The following is a 14,051-nucleotide window of genomic DNA, read 5'->3' as shown; positions in this document are numbered from 1 at the left end:
GAATTGAGACTAATCCTACCTTATAGTTCACAATCTAAACAAATACGACACATTATAAATCAACACTGGCACTTCCTATTAAGAGATAAGGTCATTGGACCCATGTTACACACTTCCCCATTAATCACTTTCACCAAAGCACCAAATTTAGGTTTAAAAATAGCACCTACAATAACTAATCACAAGAAAAAAGAGGCACCCACACTTCAAAAATGGCTGAATATGAATGGGTTCTACAGATGTGGGAGATGTTCGGGGTGTAAAAATTCAACATTTCCAAAAAAGATAAGTAGGGTCCAATCTACTTAAAATCAATTCACTTTGGATATTAAGGGTTGCTTGACATGTGATTCCTCCAGTGTTGTCTACCTTTTCCAGTGCCCCTGCCAGAAACAGTACATTGGCAGAACCAAAAGACCCTTGAGAGTGAGGATCACGGAACATCTAAATAATATCAGAAAAGGATATGAAAACCACTCTCTATCCAAACACTTTAAAATGTCACATAACAGTGACCACAAGGGTTTTTCTTTTGTGGCCCTGGAAAAGGTGGACATACACTGGAGAGGAGGTAATCACATTATGAGAATGTCACGGGCTGAGTCCAGAAGAATTTATGATTTTGGCAGTCTTCTCCCTGCGGGGTTAAATTCAGATTTGGAAATTTTTGGTTTTATCTAAATTGTAAGACTCAAATAGAATGCTGGAGGAAAATAGAATTGAGCATAATTACAAATTCACTTATAGTAGTATAGATGGAAAATAGAGATTGACCACAAAGTTGAAAAAGGAAGTAACGATCTTAACATCTCTTACTGAGCTGGAAAACTTCTCAAGCAGAAGGGAGATAAGACCATTCTGTATAAAAACATAAATACATTTTTTTTTGAAAAAAACGCATCCTGAGAAAAAACCGCATGAAAAAAACCGCAAGAAGAAAAAAACGCAATAAAAAAACGCAACAAGAGAAAAACGCAACAGTAAAAAGAAATTGCAGGATAGTTGCTGATATAAATAATACTGAAATTGAGGAATAAAGATTATAGAAAAGGATGCATATAAGATAGAGAAATAGATTGAAAACGATGATTATTCCTTGAAAAATAATATAAAAATAAAATAAATAAAAAAGTAACAATAAAATTGCAATAGTATTTTAATATTGAGTCAATCAGCCCTCAAGAGGATGGTGATCGATACATATCTTTTAGGACTGATATGTAAATAATCTCTCTTGAGATGATTGTGGATAGCTACATCTCAAAATCAAAGATCAGATATTTACACCAGAACATGTGGGTGGATAATTATCTGCCACACAATGTCGATATAAAAACATTTCCTTGCATTGTAAGATATCAAACGTCTGATAATACTGTTTTTACATTTTAATATAATCGAGAAGTGTCCTTTTTTTCGACACACTCTTATTTATTTATTTATTTTACATTTTTTATTTTTCTATATCTGATTATATAGCTGATACATGTGTGTATATATATATGTAGAGATACTTGACATTATTATAATTGTATCGCAAGATTGCTACCGAAAGAGGATGCCGAGCTAGAAACATCACATGGAAAAAGAAAAGGTTAATGAAAAGCAAGGTTCCTATTTCCCCATACAAGTTTTGGAACAGGTGAAATTAATTAGCCAATTGAGATGAGAGCATATAAAATGTGAGACTAGTGTTCACAGGTTATACCCACTGAGGAAGAGATAAGATATCTCGAAACGCGTCTGAGCGTATTACCTGTGAAAGAACCATCTCAGCGGTGCATGGCCATGTACTAAAGGACGGAGAATCTATCCACTTACTCACGTAAGACAAAGAAGTGTTGTAAGACTCACGAAAGTGAAACAGCCAACACAGGTCTCTCATGAGAGGAGAGACGGGATCCAAGCAAAAACCGGACCCGATACAAACACAGCGGAGAAAGGCTGAAGCGTGGGACGCCACGGCAGAAATCCTTCCGCAGATCTAACCGAGTGAGCCTACACGGGACACAGTGAGTAATATAAATCTAAGTGGAACTATACCGAATCGCTGCACGAGAGGCGGCATAAGCACGGTGATAACAGACGTGCTGGACAATTGACTTTTTTCGTATACAGCGTACTCAGATCCTGAGACCACTATAGGTGATGGACAATCTAATCATGGTGTAAAACACAGATCATCCCCGAATATCTTTTATCCTATACGGTGGCATAAGATTTTAATTGTATGCATTTAGGACTATGTGAGATCTACATGAGAATATATGCTATTGAATATACCTGCAGCACATTTAACTAGCTCTGGTCTGCTCTGTCGCAGACGACTGTGATCCAACAGCCTTACCCAATTGGGGGGACACGGATGCAGCCCTCTGTGCCTAGCACTCAGATCTTTGTGCCTTAGAGATATATACTCTTCTGGTTGACACATATGTTATATATGCTTTTTATATGAATTTTACCCTGGTGCACACAGGATATAGTGTTTATTGTTTAATAAATATTTTTATTCAATTTCCACGTGCATTTCCGACTGTTTTGAGTGCCGGTTCTATCCAATCTATACTGATTTTTCTAAATGGTCTGACGCCGCTAAAATTGCTTTTTCCTCTCTAAAAGAGAGGTTTACCTCGGCACCTGTACTAATCCAACCTGATGTCTCCCAGCCTTTTATTGTTGAAGTAGATGCGTCAGAGGTGGGAGTGGGGGCTGTGCTGTCTCAGGGTCCGTCTCCTGGCAAATGGCGTCCTTGTGCGTTCTTTTCTAAAAAACTATCTGCAGCAGAGAAGAACTATGATATTGGCAATAGGGAACTATTGGCTATTAAACTAGCGTTTGAAGAATGGCGTCACTTTTTAGAGGGGGCAATCCACCCCGTCACTGTGATTACGGACCACAAAAACCTTCTGTACCTCGAATCTGCTAAGCGTCTCACCCCTAGACAAGCTAGGTGGTCACTATTTTTTACCAGGTTTAACTTTGTTATTACCTATCGTCCTGGGGCAAAGAATACCAAGGCTGATGCACTATCTCGTTGTTTCCCTGGAGGGGGTAATGTGAGTGATCCGGTTCCCATTCTACAAAGAGGAGTGGTTGTCTCTGCGGTACACTCTGTTCTGGAGGGGAAGGTGTTAGAGGCCCAGGGGGACGCCCCGGTCTCTTGCCCCTCAGAGAAATTGTTTGTACCGTTAAACCTGCGTTAAACCTGCGTCTCGAATTATTAAAGAAACATCATAATTCGGCACTTGCTGGGCACCCGGGTAGTAAAGCAACCTTGGAGCTATTGTCTCGTCGTTTTTGGTGGCCAAGGTTGCGTCAGGATGTAATGGATTTTGTGTCTTCCTGTTCTACTACTTGCGCGCGAAAGTCTCTCATACACGTCCTGCAGGGTCTTTATTGCCACTTGTCATTCCCAATAGGCCATAGACACATCTGTCAATGGATTTTATCACTGACTTACCTTTGTCTGCGGGTAAAACAGTTATTTTGGTAGTAGTGGACAGGTTTAGCAAAATGGTACACTTCATTGCGTTACCCGCTCTACCTAATGCTAAGACTCTTGCTCAGGTATTCATCAGTGAAATCGTGAAGCTTCACGGGGTCCCTTCCGATGTTATTTCGGATCGGGGAACCCAGTTTATTTCTAAATTTTGGAAAGATTTTTGTTCCCGTTTGGGGGTACACTTGTCCTTTTCCTCAGCTTTCCATCCTCAGTCAAATGGACAGACTGAGCGTACCAACCAAAACCTTGAGACATATCTAAGATGTTTTGTGTCTGAAAACCAAGAGGTGTGGTCATCATATTTACCGTTAGCCGAGTTTGCCATAAATAATCGCCGTCAGGAATCTACTGGCAAGTCACCATTTCTTGGTGCATATGGTTTTCATCCCCAATTCTGTACTTTCAAAGAGGGGGGGTCTTCTGGGGTTCCCGAAGAGGAACGGTTTTCGTCATCTCTTTCTTCTGTATGGCAGAAAGTGCAAGCTAATTTGAAAAATATGGGAAGTAAATATAAACGCATGGCTGATAAGAGACGGTCGCCAGGTCCGGACCTAGGAGTGAATGACTATGTGTGGTTGTCTACTAGGAATATTAAATTAAAGGTTCCTTCTTGGAAACTGGGTCCTAGGTTCATTGGCCCTTAAAAAATAGTAGCCATCATTAACCCCGTGGCTTTTCGCCTGGAGCTACCTTTAGACTTTTAAAATCCATAACGTCTTCCATAAGTCGTTACTCAAGAAGTATGTTCCACCTCTAGAACCGTCACCGCTGCCACCTCCTCCCGTTGTTGTGGATGGTAATCTAGAGTTTCAAATATCCAAAATTGTTGATTCTCGTCGGGTCCGCCGCTCTCTTCAATATCTGGTGCATTGGAGGGGTTACAGTCCCGAGGAAAGAATGTGGGTTCCAGCGTCTGAGGTAAACGCCGACAGGTTAGTTCGGGCTTTTCATGCCTCTCATCCTGAGAGACCTAGTCCTGAGTTTCCGGAGGCCCCTCGTAGAGAGGGGGATACTGTCACGAGGGTGTCAAGAGCCACGCCTGACTCCGTTATACCCGGGGTCAGGAAGTCGCAGCGGGTGGCTGCGCGCTCTATGTCTGAAGACAGTGCTGTTTATTAATGGTAGCTTTCTGGGTTTGCCTTGCAGTCCTTTTTGGCTCACTCAAGGATCCGTAGCTTCTCCTCCTCAGCTGTTTCTTGTCCAGCAATCCCAACCTCCTTATATTCCCATCTCTCACTTCTCTGGTTGCCAGATATAGAGCTTCCTGCCTGGACTTCTATACTGACCCACTGGAGCTGTGTAGCTGTGTTCCCTGGTTGTTGTTCCAGAACGTTACCCTCCGGATCCCTGTTGGGCCTTGGTGGTCTGCTGTTGTCGCCCACCTGGGATTATATGTTTGTCTGTATTGTCTGTCCTCTCCTTGGTGTTTTCCTTTTAGTGTCAGTGGTGCGGACTAGTGATCCCACCGCCCCGTTCACTACATAGGGCTCATCTTAGGGAAAGCCAGGGTTTAGGCACGTGATCGGCGTACGGGTGAGGAACCCGTCTAGGGACGTCAGGGCAGTCAGGTGCCAGCCGCAAGGTGAGTCAGGGGTCACCATCTTTCCCTCTCCCTTGGACAGGGCCTTCCCATTTCCCTCCCTTTGCGTGATGCCGGTCATTACACATTAACTGCAATGTGGACTGGTGGAGATCCAGCCTCTATGCCAGAATTCGCAGCGGTTTTTGTGTGCGCCGATACTTGGCATTCTATGCCAGAACAGCCTGCCTGAAGACTGTACCGCATATGCGAAAAAAATCCTCGGTTCCTCAGTTCCTGCCTCCTCAGCTGTGATAGAGTTCTGCAGCAGAAAGGACATGCCCTCTGAGCTGCCAGCTTGAAATAAATCTAGCAGAGCAATTGGAACAATGAATTAAGAGATCTCTGGTTGTATATGCGGTACAGGGCTGGTTGTAGCTTCGTTAGAAAGAGATTGCCATGTCTGATGTTTAATTTTCATATTTTAAATTAATTGTAGGAAAAACCCTTTAATGGATTTCTAAAGCTAGCCATAAACATGAAGATACCCCCCAGTCATCTGAACTTTACAATAGAGTTTGTTTTGCAATGGGCATAAACACATTCATATTACAAAAAAATGATCGTTCAGATCATTAAACATGGCTGCTTTCATCCAAAAACAGAGCCACACCTGTCCACAGGTTATGTGTGGTATTGAACTCCACCCCATTCATGTCAAAGAAGTTGAGCTGCAATACCACACAGAACCTGTGGACAGGCGTGGCACTGTTTTAGATGTAAGCAGCCATGTTTTTCTGATCCAGGACATAAATGTCCAATAGGTGTGGGTCCCATCATTCACTATGGATATTTACATAACTATTTTCTCAAACTCCCATAGAAGTGAAGGGAGGGAGCAGTGCGAGTGCAGCCACTTGTCCATTCCCAATAGCCCTAAGGACAGGGCCCCATTATGAAGATAAACACAAGTCCGGAAGACCCACATTTGTTGGACATCTATGGGTTATCCTGTGGTCATAAGGCATTTCTGCCATAAGATTGATCAGGCCAGCGCCCAGAGGACTCAATTGACTTATAATGGGGTTCGTTGAGGTTCCATCAAGATTTCCATAATTTTGCCAGCAGAATAACACTGTTTGCTGCACTAATCTTGCCTTCAAAATTAATGGAAACCCTAAATACAAAAATTTCAATGATTCCAAGTGTTTAAGAGAAAAATAATCATACATGTGCGGAAATGTCAATGATAGGAAATAAAATTCCCATTTACTATTGACAAAAATTATTCTTCATATTTGTGTGTTAGGGGATTTCAACATGTAAATTTAAAGCACCTTCACTGGAGACATACAGTATTTATACACTAGCATTTTTGCCTGATTCGGCAGGGTTCAGCAAAAACGCTTCCGTTACTGATAATACAACCATCTGCATCCCTTATGACCGGATCCGGTTGTATTATCTTTAACATTGCCAAGACGGATCCGGCATGACCTCCAATGCAAGTCAATGGAGGACGAATCTGTTTTCTATTGTGGCAGATTGTGGCAGAGAAAACGGATCCGTCCCCATTGACTTGCATTGGGGGCCATGCCGGATCCGCCTTGCTTCACATCCCAGGACAGAATGCAAAATACAACATGTTGCAGTTTGCTCTCCGGTATGGGAACGTAACTAAATGGAACGGAATGGATTTTGGAGCATTCCGTTCTGTTCAGTTTTGTCCCCATTGACAATGAATGGGGACAAAGCTGAAGCGTTTTTTTTCCAGTATTGAGCCCCTATGACGGATCTCAATACTGGAAAACTAAAACGCTAGTGTGAAAGTAGCCTACAAGTCTACATTCCCAAAAACAGCAGTTCAATACATAAAAGGGTTTATTCAGGAAATGCTAATGATGACCTATTCTCAGGATAGGTCATCATTATCACTAGAGATGAGCGAATCGACTTTGGATGAAACATCCGAAGTCGATTTGCATAAAACTTCATTGTAATACTGTACGAAGCAGGAGCTCCGTACAGTATTAGAATGTATTGGCTCCAATAAGCCGAAGTTATTGCGAGACTTCGCGCAATAACTTCATAAATTAATTTGTACTATAAAAAAACATTTTTCCAAACTCGTATTCAGTTCCAAGTGGTACCTTAGAACCGAACCCAAGTTCGGGAAATGTTTTTTTACAGTAAAAATGAATTTATGAAATTATTGCGTGACGTCTCGCGAGACTTTGCAAAGCAATAACTTCGGCTCATCGGAGCCAATACATTCTAATACTGTACAGAGCTCCTGCTCCGTACAGTATTAGAACGAAGTTTTATGCGAAACATCTGAACTCGATTCGCTCATCCCTAATTATCACATTCAGCTGTTTCAGGGAGCCTCTGCACTCATCGGAGCTCTGGTGAGAGCTGCAGGCTCCCGGCCGCTTTCCAAGCACACCGCCGCACATTGTACCATGGCTATTTGTATTGCAGCTCAGCCCCATTCACTCCAATGGGACTAATCTGCAATTAAGCCATGTGACCAATGTACTCACAGAGCGCCTGGCCTCTCCTACCCGACCCCGCCGATGTGAAATTGCTGAAATTCCTGACACAGTCGTTTTTTACCTTCCTGATCCTGCCTGACACATCGTGGTTCATGTTAGCGGTAAGTTTGAGCCAATACGTTTTGCCTTTATTTATTTTAAAAAGTCCAATATTTACAGAAAATTTTGAAAAAATCACTATTGTCTAAATTTGTATTTCACTGATTTTTAGACATACAGCGATACCTCATAAATTAGTCATTAATGAACATTCACCATATGTCTACTTTACAGTTGCAAGAAAAAGTATGTGAACCCTTTGTAATGATATGGATTTCTGCCCAAATTGGTCATAAAATGTCATCTGATCTTCATCTAAGTCACAACAATAGACAATCACAGTCTGCTTAAACTAATAACACACAAAGAATTAAATGTTACCATGTTTTTATTGAACACACCATGTAAACATTCACAGTGCAGGTGGAAAAAGTATGTGAACGCTTGGATTTAATAATCGGTTGAACCTCCTTTGGCAGCAATAACTTCAACCAAATGTTTCCTGTAGTTGCAGATCAGACGTGCACAACGGTCAGGAGTAATTATTGACCATTCCTCTTTACAGAACTGTTTCAGTTCAGCAATATTCTTGGGATGTCTGGTGTGAATCGCTTTCTTGAGGTCATGCCACAGCATCTCAATCGGGTTGAGGTCAGGACTCTGACTGGGCCACTCCAGAAGGCGTATTTTCTTCTGGTTAAGCCATTCTGTTGTTGATTTACTTCTGTTGCAACATCCTGTTGCAACATCCATCTTCTGTTGAGCTTCAGCTGGTTGACAGATGGCCTTAAGTTCTCCTGCAAAATGTCTTGATAAACTTGGGAATTCATTTTTCCTTCGATGATAGCAATTCGTCCAGGCCGTGATGCAGCAAAGCAGCCCCAAACCATGATGCTCCCACCACCATACGTCCCAGTTGGTATGAGGTTTTGATGTTGGTGTGCTGTGCCTCTTTTTCTCCACACATAGTGTTGTGTGTTTCTTCCAAACAACTCAACTTTGGTTTCATCCAGTGGAACATCCAGGTGCTCTTGGGCAAACTTGCAGCAATGTGTTTTTTTTGGACAGCAGTGGCTTCCTTTGTGATATCCTCCCATTGAATCCATTCTTGTTTAGTGTTTTTTCGTATCGTAGATTCGCTAACAGGGATGTTAGCATATGCCAGAGACTTTTGTAAGTCTTTAGCTGACACTCTAGGATTCTTCTTCACCTCATTGAGCAGTCTGCGCTGTGCTCTTGCAGTCATCTTTACAGGACGGCCACTCCTAGGGAGAGTAGCAGCAGTGCTGAACTTTCTCCATTTATAGACAATTTGTCTTACCGTGGACTGATGAACAACAAGGCTTTTGGAGATACTTTTATAACCCTTTCCAGCTTTATGCAAGTCAACAATTCTTAATCGTAGGTCTTCTGAGAGCTCTTTTGTGCGAGGTCTCATTCACATCAGGCAATGCTTCTTGTGAAAAGCAAACCCAGAACTGGTGTGTGTTTTTTATAGGGCAGGGCAGCTGTAACCAACACCTCCAATCTCATCTCATTGATTGGACTCCAGTTGGCTGACACCTCACTCCAATTAGCTCTTGGAGATGTCATTAGTCTAGGGCAGGCATCCTCAAACTGCGGCCCTCCAGCTGTTGCAAAACTACAACTCCCAGCATGCCCGAACAACCTACAGGTATCAGTCTACAGCAGGGCATTGTGGGAGTTGTAGTTTTACAACAGCTGGAGGGCCGCAGTTTGAGGATGCCTGGTCTAGGGGTTCACATACTTTTTCCACCTGCACTGTGAATGTTTACATGGTGTGTTCAATACAAACATGGTAACATTTAATTATTTGTGTGTTATTAGTTTAAGCAGACTATGATTGTCTATTGTGATTTAGATGAAGATCAGATCACATTTTATGACCAATTTGTGCAGAAATCCATATCATTCCAAAGGGTTCACATACTTTTTCTTGCAACTGTATCTTGGCATCATTATTGAAATGTCATTTAGTTTTTTAGGACATTAGAAGTTTTAGAATTTTACAAGCAATATTTCAAACTTTCAAGAGAACTTCCAAAACCAACTTTTGCAAGGATTAATTCAGTCTTGAAGTGACTTGGGGGGGCTTATCAAGGATAGAAAACACCCATAGACGACCTCATTGTAAAAACTATACCCATCAAATTATTTAATTAACTGATTTTAGAAATTTTGTTAGCCCTTTAGATGTTCACCAGTAATTAAAATGTAAAACTTTTTTTTTGCAGATTCTCCATTTTAATCAATTTTTCCTGTAACAGCAAGAATTAACAGCACAACAAACCTTAATATTTATTACCCTGATTATTACCCTGATGATGTGGTCATAAACTGCTGCAGGGGTACACAGCTGCGCTCAGAAGGGAAGGAACACAATGTTTCTTTTGGAGGGCAGATTTTGCTGGAATGCTTTTTGGGCACCATATTGCATTTGAAGAGACCCTGAGGCACCCCTACAGTGTAAATCTCTAAAAGTAGGTGTTTGTAAACTACACCCCTCAAGGAATTTATGTAGGGGTATAGTAATTGCTTTTACACCATAGGCTTTTCATTAAATTTAGAAACAATTGAAAAAAAAAAATTTACAATAAAATATTGCTTTAACCCTAGATTTTTCATTTTCACAAGGGGTAGCACCCCAAATTTTGTTGCATATTTTTTCCAGAGTACGACAAATTCCCCTATGTGGCCATAAACTGCTGTTTGGGCACACTACAGGGTTTACCATGTGCAATTGAGGTCTTGTTTGGTGATTTATACAACGCTGGTTAACAACTGCAGAGGCTCTGAGGTTAAATAAAATAAAATAAAAATCCAAGAAGTGACTGCATTTTAGAAATCACAAAGAATTTACCAAGGGGTATAGTAAGCATTTTGACCCCACAGGTGTTTTGCAAAAAATAATTCATAGCAGATGGTGCGAAATGAAGATTAAAATTTTATGTTGTGCCCATCGTGTACTAGTACATCCAAAAAATAATGAGACCTGACTCATAAATATGATGCAGTTGCCTATAGTGGACCTGGTTATCTGAAAATCTCAAGCAAAATTCTATGGCATTCCAGTCAAGTTGTTATTTGCAGTTCAGGGCACTTTATTCACAATGTGCAAATATCCAGGTAAGTGTACATTTCTTAATTTATGAGCCACACTGTCAAATATCGGAGGTTTCGGTCCAGAACCGATCTTTTTCTATGTCCATGTTTTCATTCTCTTGCACAGATGCACGGTTGAAAAGGGTCCCCTGTAGACCTTAACATCCAGTATTTTCCGCTTATACTGACAAATGTAGAGGCTCTTGGGTATAACAATAAATGAAACACCTGAAAAAGTGACCCCATTATGGAAACTCCGCACCTCAGGTATTTTGGAGAAATTAATGTGCAGTGGACTGAGCAAAGTGCAAGATTCCCACAGATAGTGCATTTCAGTGCCCAATATCTTATGCATAGCTGGTGCCATCTAAGACTCACACTATACACAGGTTCTATTGGGTGTAGAAATGCCATAAATTGGGAGTTTAACTGCTGTTTATGGAGAATAAAGCGATCCAGCATGCTAGCTCCTAGATAAAATCCACAGGCTTTATTGAAGAGATAAAATGACACCATGTAGCACAACCACCTCCGGGCAACAAGTTTAAAACGAACTAAAGGGGTTGTCATATCTGAGCATTTATGGCACATAAATGTCCAATAGGTGCAGGTCCTGCCCCTCAGACCCACTGTGAATGTAAAGGATGCCGCTTATGCATGTCTCTCTCAATTCATTGTTATGGGACTTCCAAAAACAGCTCAGCGCCCCACAGAAGAGCATTGCATTGATTGATATGTGATGCTCTAATTGAGCTGTTCATCTCCCTTCTCTCTCTGGTCACAGCGGTGGTATGACTGCAAAAGTTAAGACAAGCCGTTTGCTGTGCTAAAAGACCAAATGAGGAGGAAGTTAAAGAGCCAGGACAGGAAGTAGAATCTGTCTTCAAAAATTATATCTAGAAAACTATCTACCTGTTTTTTAATGCATATAATATGCACATAGAGGCTGTTAATATTTCATAGAAAAAAAATCTGATGGAGGCATCACTTTAATGTTTGCCTCAGCACTCCTAACTTGCTGCTATTTGGCTTAGGCATCCAGCACACGAACGTGTGCGCCCTGTTTTCGTGCTGCGGTCCTCACCGTGGGGCTGCCGCAGCAGATAACGGACCCATTCCGCTAAAATATAGGACATGTTCTATCTTTTTGCGTAACGGAAGTACGGGACGAAACCCCACGAAAGCACTCTGTAGTGCTGCCGTAGGGTTCCGTTCCGTGCGTCCGTTCCGCACCCTTCCTCATCTCCGGATTTACGGACCCATTCAATGGAATGGGTCCGCATCCGTGATGCGGAATGCACACGGAACGGTGCCCGTGTATTGCGGATCCGCATATGCGGTCCGCAATACGGCAACGGGACACCTACGGTTGTGTGCATCAGGCCTTAAAGGGTTATTCCAGTTATAACAAGTTATCCTATCAGATCAGTGGAGGTCCTACTGCTGCCCCCCCCCCCCAGGATCCTGAGAAGCTCTGTCCATTTCAGGGGGGCTCCACTGGGCATGGTGCTCCGTTCTCGTGAACTGTGGGGGTCCTACCTCTGACAGTTATCCCTTAAATAGTTATCCATTAGACTATTGTAGGGCAAACCTGCAATTTTCAACAAGGCTGTCTGACAATCTAATGTGTATGGAGAACTCCCGACTCTCCCCCTACAGATGATATCAATTTAGAATTTCAGTGCCCTATCCTTTTGTTCTCCTGGGAGGTAAGATGTGTTTTTGTTCAAGTATCTCTTTATTGTAGAAGTTTTAGCTTTGGATATCTTTTCATTTTTTACGATACTTTTACTTGCAGATTTTTTTACTTTCCCCATGCTTTAGGAACTACAAATGTGAACGTGTGCGCCCTTGGATGAAATGCAAAAGGGTTTAAGGCCTCTTTCACACAAGCGTGACGGATTAGGTCCGGATGCGTTCAGTGAAACTCGCACCATATTGCAAGCAAGTTCAGTCAGTTTTGTCTGCAATTGCGTTCAGTTGTTCAGTTTTTTCTGCGCAGGTGCAATGCGTTTTGATGCATTTTTCACGCTTGTGATAAAAAAAACGGAAGGTTTACAATCAACATCTCTTAACAACCATCAGTGAAAAACTCATTGCATCCGCACTTGCTTCCGGATGTGATGTGTTTTTCACTGAAGCCCCATTCACTTCTATGGGGCCAGGGCTGCGTGAAAAACGCAGAATATAGAACATGCTGCGTTTTTCATGCAACGCAGAACTGATGAATGAAAAAAAAAAAACGCTCATGCACACAGACCCATTGAAATAAATGGGTCAGGATTTAGTGCGGGTGCTATGCGTTCACATCACTCATTGCACCCGTGCGGAAAACTCGCTCGTGTGAAAGAGGCCTAAGTGTTATGACTGATGTGCATTCAGGTGAGAACAGTGTACTAACAATATAGAAACTGTATGAAAACAAAAACATTCAATTGCAATAGGCCATGGAAGAATGCAACTATGTTTCTGTAAGTACGAAACACGTGACACAGAAATAGATTGTGTGAACAAACTAGTTCTTAACTTACTGTGTACATATTTTCATCTTGGCTCTGGAATGATCCTGGGGGCAGAGAACAGGATTGTAGGAGAGACAGAGGTGTTACGAGCTGGTTTTGTTTGAACAAGTGAGATTTCAGAGCAATTATGTACTTAGCGCTACAGGAAGTCACGAGATTAAAATGCAGCCATTTCGTTTGCTCTATCTTTTCTGCTTTATCAATACTGCTCTAGGAGGAGATCTTAATTTGTAATTTACATGCTGAGCTGCCATTCATTTCAAAACCCTGTAGAATAGTCATATAAATAGTGGTAGAAGACAAAAGATAACCACCATCAGGTAGACAGGAAGGAGACTTCTGCATATCCACATTCTCCAGCTCATAAAAGAACCAATTAGTGTTGTTTGTACAAGATACAATAGAGGGCATTTACTGGTCTGTGTAGGAATGGTCAAGTCTATCGGAATGAAAATGTGCCAATTCAGGGGCAGATCGGCCATAGACCCTTCAGGGAAACTTCCTGGTGGGCCGCCTGAGATGTCCTCACAGCCATTGACCAGGTACATAGCAATCTGATGCTCCTAGTGTTAATTACTGTTGGGAAAGTCCAGTACTTATTAGTGTTGATCGAGCACCATAGTGCTCGGGTGCTCGGGCTGAACACATCGTTATATTTGGGTGCTCAACCAAGGACCCGAGTATAATGCAAGTCAATGGGAGAAGAGGGGAGGGTGCCTGGTTAATAAGAAAATGTCAGAAATTGTTGGTAACACCACCGAAATGGTTCTGTAACAGCAGAGGGGGGA

This window comes from Bufo bufo, chromosome 7 (assembly GCF_905171765.1).
Source record: "Bufo bufo chromosome 7, aBufBuf1.1, whole genome shotgun sequence".
Classification (NCBI taxonomy): Eukaryota; Metazoa; Chordata; class Amphibia; order Anura; family Bufonidae; genus Bufo; species Bufo bufo.
The sequence above is the reverse complement of the archived record's forward strand: the minus strand, read 5'-3'. Positions refer to the sequence as shown.